The following is a 7,213-nucleotide window of genomic DNA, read 5'->3' on the forward strand; positions in this document are numbered from 1 at the left end:
CGACTAGTAGGTACATTTGTAATACAGGGTATATTTGTTCAAGGTGTCGCTTTACAATATGGTCTCCGTCGACCTTAACTTTAAAAGTTCTGGGACCCAAAATTTATTCTATTACCCCCGTAGTCCACTTGGGATTTGTACTTTTCCGAGGCCCACAACACAGAGCATAACATGGGATCCCACGATAAAAGGGTTGTCTTTGGCAGGGCCTGTAGGGTGTAGTCCTGTTTGTAGTTAATGGCTTTGAGCCAGATGAACAGGTGAAGGTTGGTCACGTCAATCTTGGTACGGATGTGTCTATTGTGTAGTAGTTCACTTGGTGAAAATCCTGTAGTATTAAAAAGTCCTGTATAAGCTGCTTTGGGTGGTAGTTGGGATTTTTATAACGCTTGTTTAAAAGATTAAAACAAGACGTTCTGCAGCTCCATTTGTAGCAGGGTGATAGGGTGCGCCTGACAATTGTGTAACACCGCGTTCTTTACACCATTCTTGAAATTCTTCCGAATTAAAACATGTGGCATTGTCTGATACAATCGTATGGGGATAACCCAGATGAGCGAAGCCGATCTCTAATAAGTCCGTAGTTGTCTTGGTTAAAATTGAACTGGTCATGTGAATACAATGATATTTTGAAAAAGCATCTATCATGACAAGCCAATTATGTCCCATGAAATTGATAGCATGATCCACGTGAACTTGGCTCCAAGGTTTCTCTGGTAGTATCCAGGGGTGCACCACTGGTTTAGCAGATTTGCTTTGAAACTGAGCATACGTTATGCAAGCTCGAGTTGCATTCAGAATGTCTTCATTAATGTCCAGCCAATAAACACCCGTACGTGCAAGTTGTTTCATTCTTTGTATTTCAAAATGTCCGAGATGCCACAATTGCAACACCGGCTGTCGTAAACTTGGTATTACCAATCTCGTCCCGTATAATAGACATCCATTTACCACTGACAAGGAATCTTGAATCTTTTTAAAATTTCGTACTTCGCCACGTAGTTGGTCATCACTTGGAGGCCAGCCTTCTCGAGGATATCGCATCAGCTGTGCAATGACAGCATCGTTACGTGATTCTGTCAGCATCACTTTTGGATCAGTCGGCTTTAACTGCCTCCCAATTGTATGTATTGTGGGATAGGACGTGGTTTGCAAAAAAATGGCATCCGGCTTAAATTTAATGTCAAGTTAGACATCTTTGAGGCATCCTAGCTCGTAACAGAGCATAGCTTACACTTAGTTAAAAAGCTAAAACAAAGTGAGAGATGTAAAATCAGACATTAATGCAAACGCAGTAATACTGGTTAAACTAACAGTGACTCTGTAGAGCCAGTGAGCACGGTATATATAAAAGTAAACCGGCTTCGGCGTCGCGGGAAAGTAATAATAAGAAGCGCCAGTGTTTCCAACAGAATAACGATAACGTAGAAATACGGGGTTAACTTAAAACGCAGTAATCTTAAATTCGTTATTCGTTAACCAAATATTTGTTCGAATTCTTTATATAATTGTACACAGGATTGCTGTAGTGCCAAATATTTTGGGCATTTTGGTTCTTCTTGTGAACTTATGGTGTTTACCGGATTGCTTCGTTTTAACGGAATTGCGTCAATGGACAAATGTAATTGTCTAACACCCTCACGTCCAATTAGGTGTAAACCCGGTATTTTTGTTACAAAAATGTTCATACCTGTTGGTGGATTGTCGTTTACCACATTTTCTTGTTCTGGTACATTGTGCAGAGAAAATTCCGAGTACTGGAAGTTTATGATGGGATGCCGATTCGTATCTCCCATAAATAGGTCGTAGTGTTGGTCTTTTCATTTCTTCCCATCATTTCTCTAATAAAAAAAAATTCACCTGCTTCTGTGTCGACTTCAAAACAATATTCTCTTCCATTAGCAGATAACGTTTGCTGTAGTTGTGGTGGGGAGTTTATTGTCTTTACTGTTGTAACCGTCGATCTTTTGTTTCTGGTAAAATGTTTTTTGTCTTTAGACTTTCCTAAAGAGTCCGGCCTACGGTTCCGATGGTTGCGCAGTTTTTTGCATTAAGCTGGATTCACACCAGACGCGGTTGACGGTAGCGGGGCGGTTTTTGATCTAGCGGAAAGCGGCAGGGGCATTCACACCAGTCGGCGTCATGTCGTGACGACGTGATTTTTGCGGTTGAAGCGGAAGACGGAAAACAGTTAAATTCCTTTTCCGTCAGCCGCACTAGTATCTGGATGATTTGCTGGGTACAGAACCTTGGGGTATTTGGCTTGTTATGATTAGTTTTTCGTAGTTTTGGGTACTTTTGTTCACATATTAATTGTTTCGTGATTAATTACTGTAAACTTAAAACATGGATTTCAAAAATTTCAGAAATACCAATGACAATGGTGCAAACTGTATGTTGTAAAACTATTAAAAAAGGACGTTTGTTAAAAGGTTGTTTCATGAATAGTTAAATTTAAATGTAATGGCGTTATGGGCTTGTAATGATATTATTTTCTGGTGGTTTTGGGCTTGTTATGATATTATTTTCTGGTGGTTTTTAAAAACTGTTGTTTACAGCTTGTTTGTTTAAAAATAATGATATGCTCATAAATGGTGGAAGATTCACCTTGTCTATATGGCTCACGAAGCAACGGAAAGAAAATTCAGTGCACTGGCCAGCCAGGTAGGATAAATGTACTGATATTGTTTTGAACAGCAACTAATGTAATGTTGTTTTAGTGGATAGTTGCATGAAACGCTGGAAAACCTTGAGAGACCGCTTTGCAAAAGAAAAGCGAAAATTTAAAAACTCAACAAACAGTCGTGGTGCTGCTGCAAACTTGCCATTGTGGGAACACTACGAGGCACTAAACTTTTTAAAGGTTCATTTAAGGCACACAATTTGAGTGGTTTTGATATAAATTCTGCATTGCAACTTTTAACAACTATGGTTTGTTACAGTTCCTGTTGGAAACTTTCACCGCCTTCAAGTCCTGTGGTTTACTTCACACAAGATGAAACTGTGGCAGAAGATGGTATTTCTATTTATTTAGGTTTCAATAATTTTAACTGTAGATATAATTGTGGTTGTATTTTGCAGAACTGATAACACTTGAGGTGATGGAAGAAGAAAGTGAGTCACCCATTCCACCAGAAGAAAGTGAGTCACCCATTCCACCAAGTGAGTCACCCATTCCAGCAAGTAAGCCATCAACTTCCAAAGCAAGGCAAGAAACCAAAATATTCTGATAGAACAGATTTTCAGGTTGGCACATTTGATTAAAAGTTTAGTTTCTGTCAGTCATATGTTTTTATTTGGAAATTTTGTTGCAGCAACTCTACGGGGCATGCCACGAGCGAAAGCAATTGAGAAATTGCTGTCATTTCACAGTATCTGACATCTCAAAGTGCAAGTTAATAATAATATAAAACTGTACAAATACTGTTTTGTTATTTACTAATTCTGTACATTTCAATGGCGCTATCTTTTCTACTTTTATACTCTGCCATTTTTCGACTTCGACTGTAGTTATGCAGCTTGTGTTACCTCTCTGTATTTAAAGTTTGCTGTAAGTGTTTCAACAGCTCTTTTCTTTTCCAATAATGAAACAAAATTTATTAAAGACATTGTGTGTTTTATTTGAGTGTGAAAGAAAACACAAAGAACACTGAAGCAAACTAAAAAAAATTTGCAATAAATAGAAAAGCACAAAAACACAATGAAAAACTAATGCATTGAATTACATACGGTTTACAACTGCATTTTGGTATGGCAATGCATCATTCTCAGAAACAAAATAATCCTTATAATTGTCCCGTATTGCAGCAGCACCTTTGTATACATATTTGTACCCCATGCGACCAATAGATTCAACGTTAGAATAACTTTGCCTTTTCAGATCTCCATTCCCCCAGGATTAATAAATGAAGGAGTGCAATAGCTATTATAGGCCTTCGAAATATTCGCCAACGAGTGGCCAAAATGCCAAATGTGTTCTTAATTACACGTCTGGACCGGGATAGTCTGTAAATTAAAACATTCTTTTCAACAGATAACCGTTTACCAGGATATGGTCTCATTAGATTAGCACGCAATGGAAAAGCAGCATCTCCAACAATGCAATATGGTACACATATAATGGTGTTTGGCACGCATGATTGACTGGGAATGTTTAGTTCCCCCATTCATGAACTTTTTACCAAATGCAGAATTGGCAAACACCCCATCATCACTGTGTCTTGCTGAGTCACCAATATCTATCATGTGAAGCAGTACTGTGCATCACAAACTGCGAGCAAAACAATACTATGTGTGCCCTTATAATTAAAATACTCAGAACCAGCATTTCCAGGTGCTTGGATGGTGACATGTTTGCTATCGATGGCACCAACTCACATAGGAAAGTCTCACGTGTCATTAAATTCATCAGAAATTCTTTTCCACTCTTCCTCAGTTGATGGTGGCTTGAGAACTTCTGGCATTAGAACATCCCATAGAGCTTCACATGTTTCCAAAATAATTTCGTTCACAGTTGAGTGCCCAACTCGGAAACTTAGAGAAATTGTTGACTGGGAATTACCAGTAGCCAGATATCTGAACAACAAAAAGTTAAGATAATTAATTTTTCCACATGGTCATGCTGATCAAAAGACTAGAATGTCATTGCAAGCCTTTGGGCTGGTGAAATGGGTCGCCGGTAATTGGTGTCTTCTTTTGTAATCAAATGTCCCACTTTATGTAGCCATTCGGAAATATTTTTAAAAAATTCCCTTCATCTTCATGCATGTCTTTTACCAAATTAAATTCTCCTAATCTTTCGCGGTCTTGAAAAATAGGGCGAACCCATTGCCTGCACAAATTTCAATTGTTGGAATTTACATGCTGACTTACGTTCTTGGGTACAGAATTTCGTAAACCAGTGCCACTATCACTATCATTTGCTGATGCAACAGTAACAACATCAGTAAGTTTAAATTATCTATATTGTTGGTAAAATTGTCTAAGAAAACCTACTGCACATGAGTATTTCAATTCATTACTTAGTTAAACGACAAACAACAACTTGTGTTGTCTTGAAATAGAACTAACTTAATCTCTACCAACACTTTTACGAAGCAGAGACACTCAATCTCCCCAGCACTGATCTTCTTGGCAATAAAAATGACTTGTAGCTGCGTTAGCGCCAACCGTACTGCGGGTGTGAAGCCCCTGCCGTTTTGAACGTCGCGCGGAAAATCCGCGAACGATCGCGACCGCACCGCTAGCCGCAACCGTCAACCGCGTCTGATGTGCGGAGCCCTTTGGAATGAAGTTTTATGTCTACTGATGCTAAATTAACAGCTGGTTTGTGAAAATTATCTTTAATTTAAAAGATATGAACGTTTAAACTTTAAAAAATCAAATTTCAAAGTTGTAAAAAACGTCACTGGCGGGCACTGCGACGTCACAATACAATATTTTATTTACGGGCAAAACCCGCACTGTTTATTGGTGCAGTTTTGATAGATAAGTAAATCAAAACGTTTTTTAAGGTATTAACAATACTTTAAATGGCTTCGGCAATTTATTGGAAGTTATTTCCTGGGGATCAGTGTACAACTTATAAAATAGCTTATTAAAGGCACTATGCAACGATATTGGTCGACGTTAAACTATTAATGCAAAAATGTTTGCCATCGACGTAGAAAACTTGGTATTTTGAAATAAAACCCCCGTATTTATTTCGTATTTCCTAATTTAGAGTGCTCTTTGGCGCTACTCCCTTTTTATACATAGAAACAGTATACCATGTATGATGACGTACCTCATTCCAGTTGCATTGCAGCAAATAAGTGTGTAGCGTTATTTGATTGCACCTATACGGCAATGTAAGAATCTGATGCCTGCGCGAGCTGTACCATACCAGATACCAAACAGGATATAGATTAACCGACGCAGTAGCAAACTTATTTTATCGTGTTTAGGAAAAAAGCGGCGCGTAAATTGTGATATTCGCAAAAGTATCAAGACAAAAGAAGCTGCTTAGTGTGATGCCTTTTCATAAAAGATACAACAAACAGACATTTAGAAAGTTTGTATTACATGGCGCCGGTACTATATCTGCTTTGGACAACAGTAGCTCTTTCTGGTCGATGAAACTGTGATGATAATGGTGGTGGTTCATTTATTTTTTTTTAACTTCTCTTGGTATTGCACGACCATTTCATCACTGCAAGTAACCAACACTTGTAGGATTTTGTTTAAATATTCTGAAATCACAAATAAGGTAAAGAATTACTATATAATTTTACAAATTACATGTCAGAATACTCACCATGGGTTGGTTCTTCTTTGATTGTCCTCAAAGACAATCCTCCCTCTTAGTGTTTTTGTTTCGGAAATAATATTTTTAATTTTTTGGTGCCATCATGTTCTTGCAAAATCTTTCGGTTACTGTTTTCGTTTTAGTGCAACACAGCCAGTAATCGCCTACATTGTGGGAATGATACAATGATTACAGATTTTCACAAAATATATATTGTTTGTTATTACTGTACTACTTACCTGCACAGCATCCCCTTATATGAAAACGCTTTGGATTTTGGAATGAATTGTATCATTAGGCTGTGAAACGCCTCCAGGTTGCTGGTTTGTTGAATTGTACTCAGCATTTTCACATCCGTGCAAACATATGGGCTTTTGAAACTATTGCTTTTAAACTTTCTTGCGCCGCCATACCTAGCAATACATTAGGTTACGTTAAAAGATTCATCACAACTGACAGTAAATATCTACAAAGCAAAGCTGTTTCTAAATAACGTACTGAATGATAAATTTGGTATCCAAATCACATCAGTCGACACAATGACAACAAAGCGGAAGTATCAGAGTGACTACATGAGCTGTGGAACACTGATCTGCATGTATGCAAAGTGGCTTTGTGAAGGAAAATCATTGCTAAAGCCAATTACTGGATCAAAGGGATCCAGAGAACTTATTCTTCGTATAATTACCAAAAACACACCACTTAGTATTAATATATGTGGTTCATGCAGAAGAGACAATGATAGAACCAATAGTTGGGTTCAATGTACCAAATGTGTTGGAATGAACATTGTAGCAGTCGGGATTTGCTATGTGCAAACCACGCAGCCTGATATGCACCGACCCTACACTAGGTCACTAGGATTTCCGCACTTAAGCGAACGCGACGCCTCACAATGCCTTCTTCCGGTTCTCCCAATAAACACAC

General features: G+C 38.2%; 2 long non-coding RNA genes across 2 annotated transcripts in view; one reads left to right on the forward strand and one right to left on the reverse strand.

Moving 5' to 3' along the window:
• Positions 1-7,207, reverse strand: part of LOC113475674 — an 18,624-nt gene extending 11,417 nt beyond the window's left edge. Inside the window, exons 1-2 of the long non-coding RNA XR_003397421.1 lie at positions 7,075-7,207; positions 5,241-5,242 (exon numbers count right to left, since the gene is read on the reverse strand). This is a non-coding gene — a long non-coding RNA (uncharacterized LOC113475674). The remainder of the gene's footprint in view (positions 1-5,240; positions 5,243-7,074) is intronic.
• On the forward strand, positions 1,825-3,553 carry LOC113475673. Its single transcript, XR_003397420.1, has 3 exons — positions 1,825-3,016; positions 3,082-3,246; positions 3,315-3,553. It is a non-coding gene; the product is annotated as an uncharacterized LOC113475673 (long non-coding RNA).
• Positions 7,208-7,213: the final 6 nt, after the last annotated feature.

Source organism: Ciona intestinalis, unplaced genomic scaffold (assembly GCF_000224145.3).
Source record: "Ciona intestinalis unplaced genomic scaffold, KH HT001128.1, whole genome shotgun sequence".
Classification (NCBI taxonomy): domain Eukaryota; kingdom Metazoa; phylum Chordata; class Ascidiacea; order Phlebobranchia; family Cionidae; genus Ciona; species Ciona intestinalis.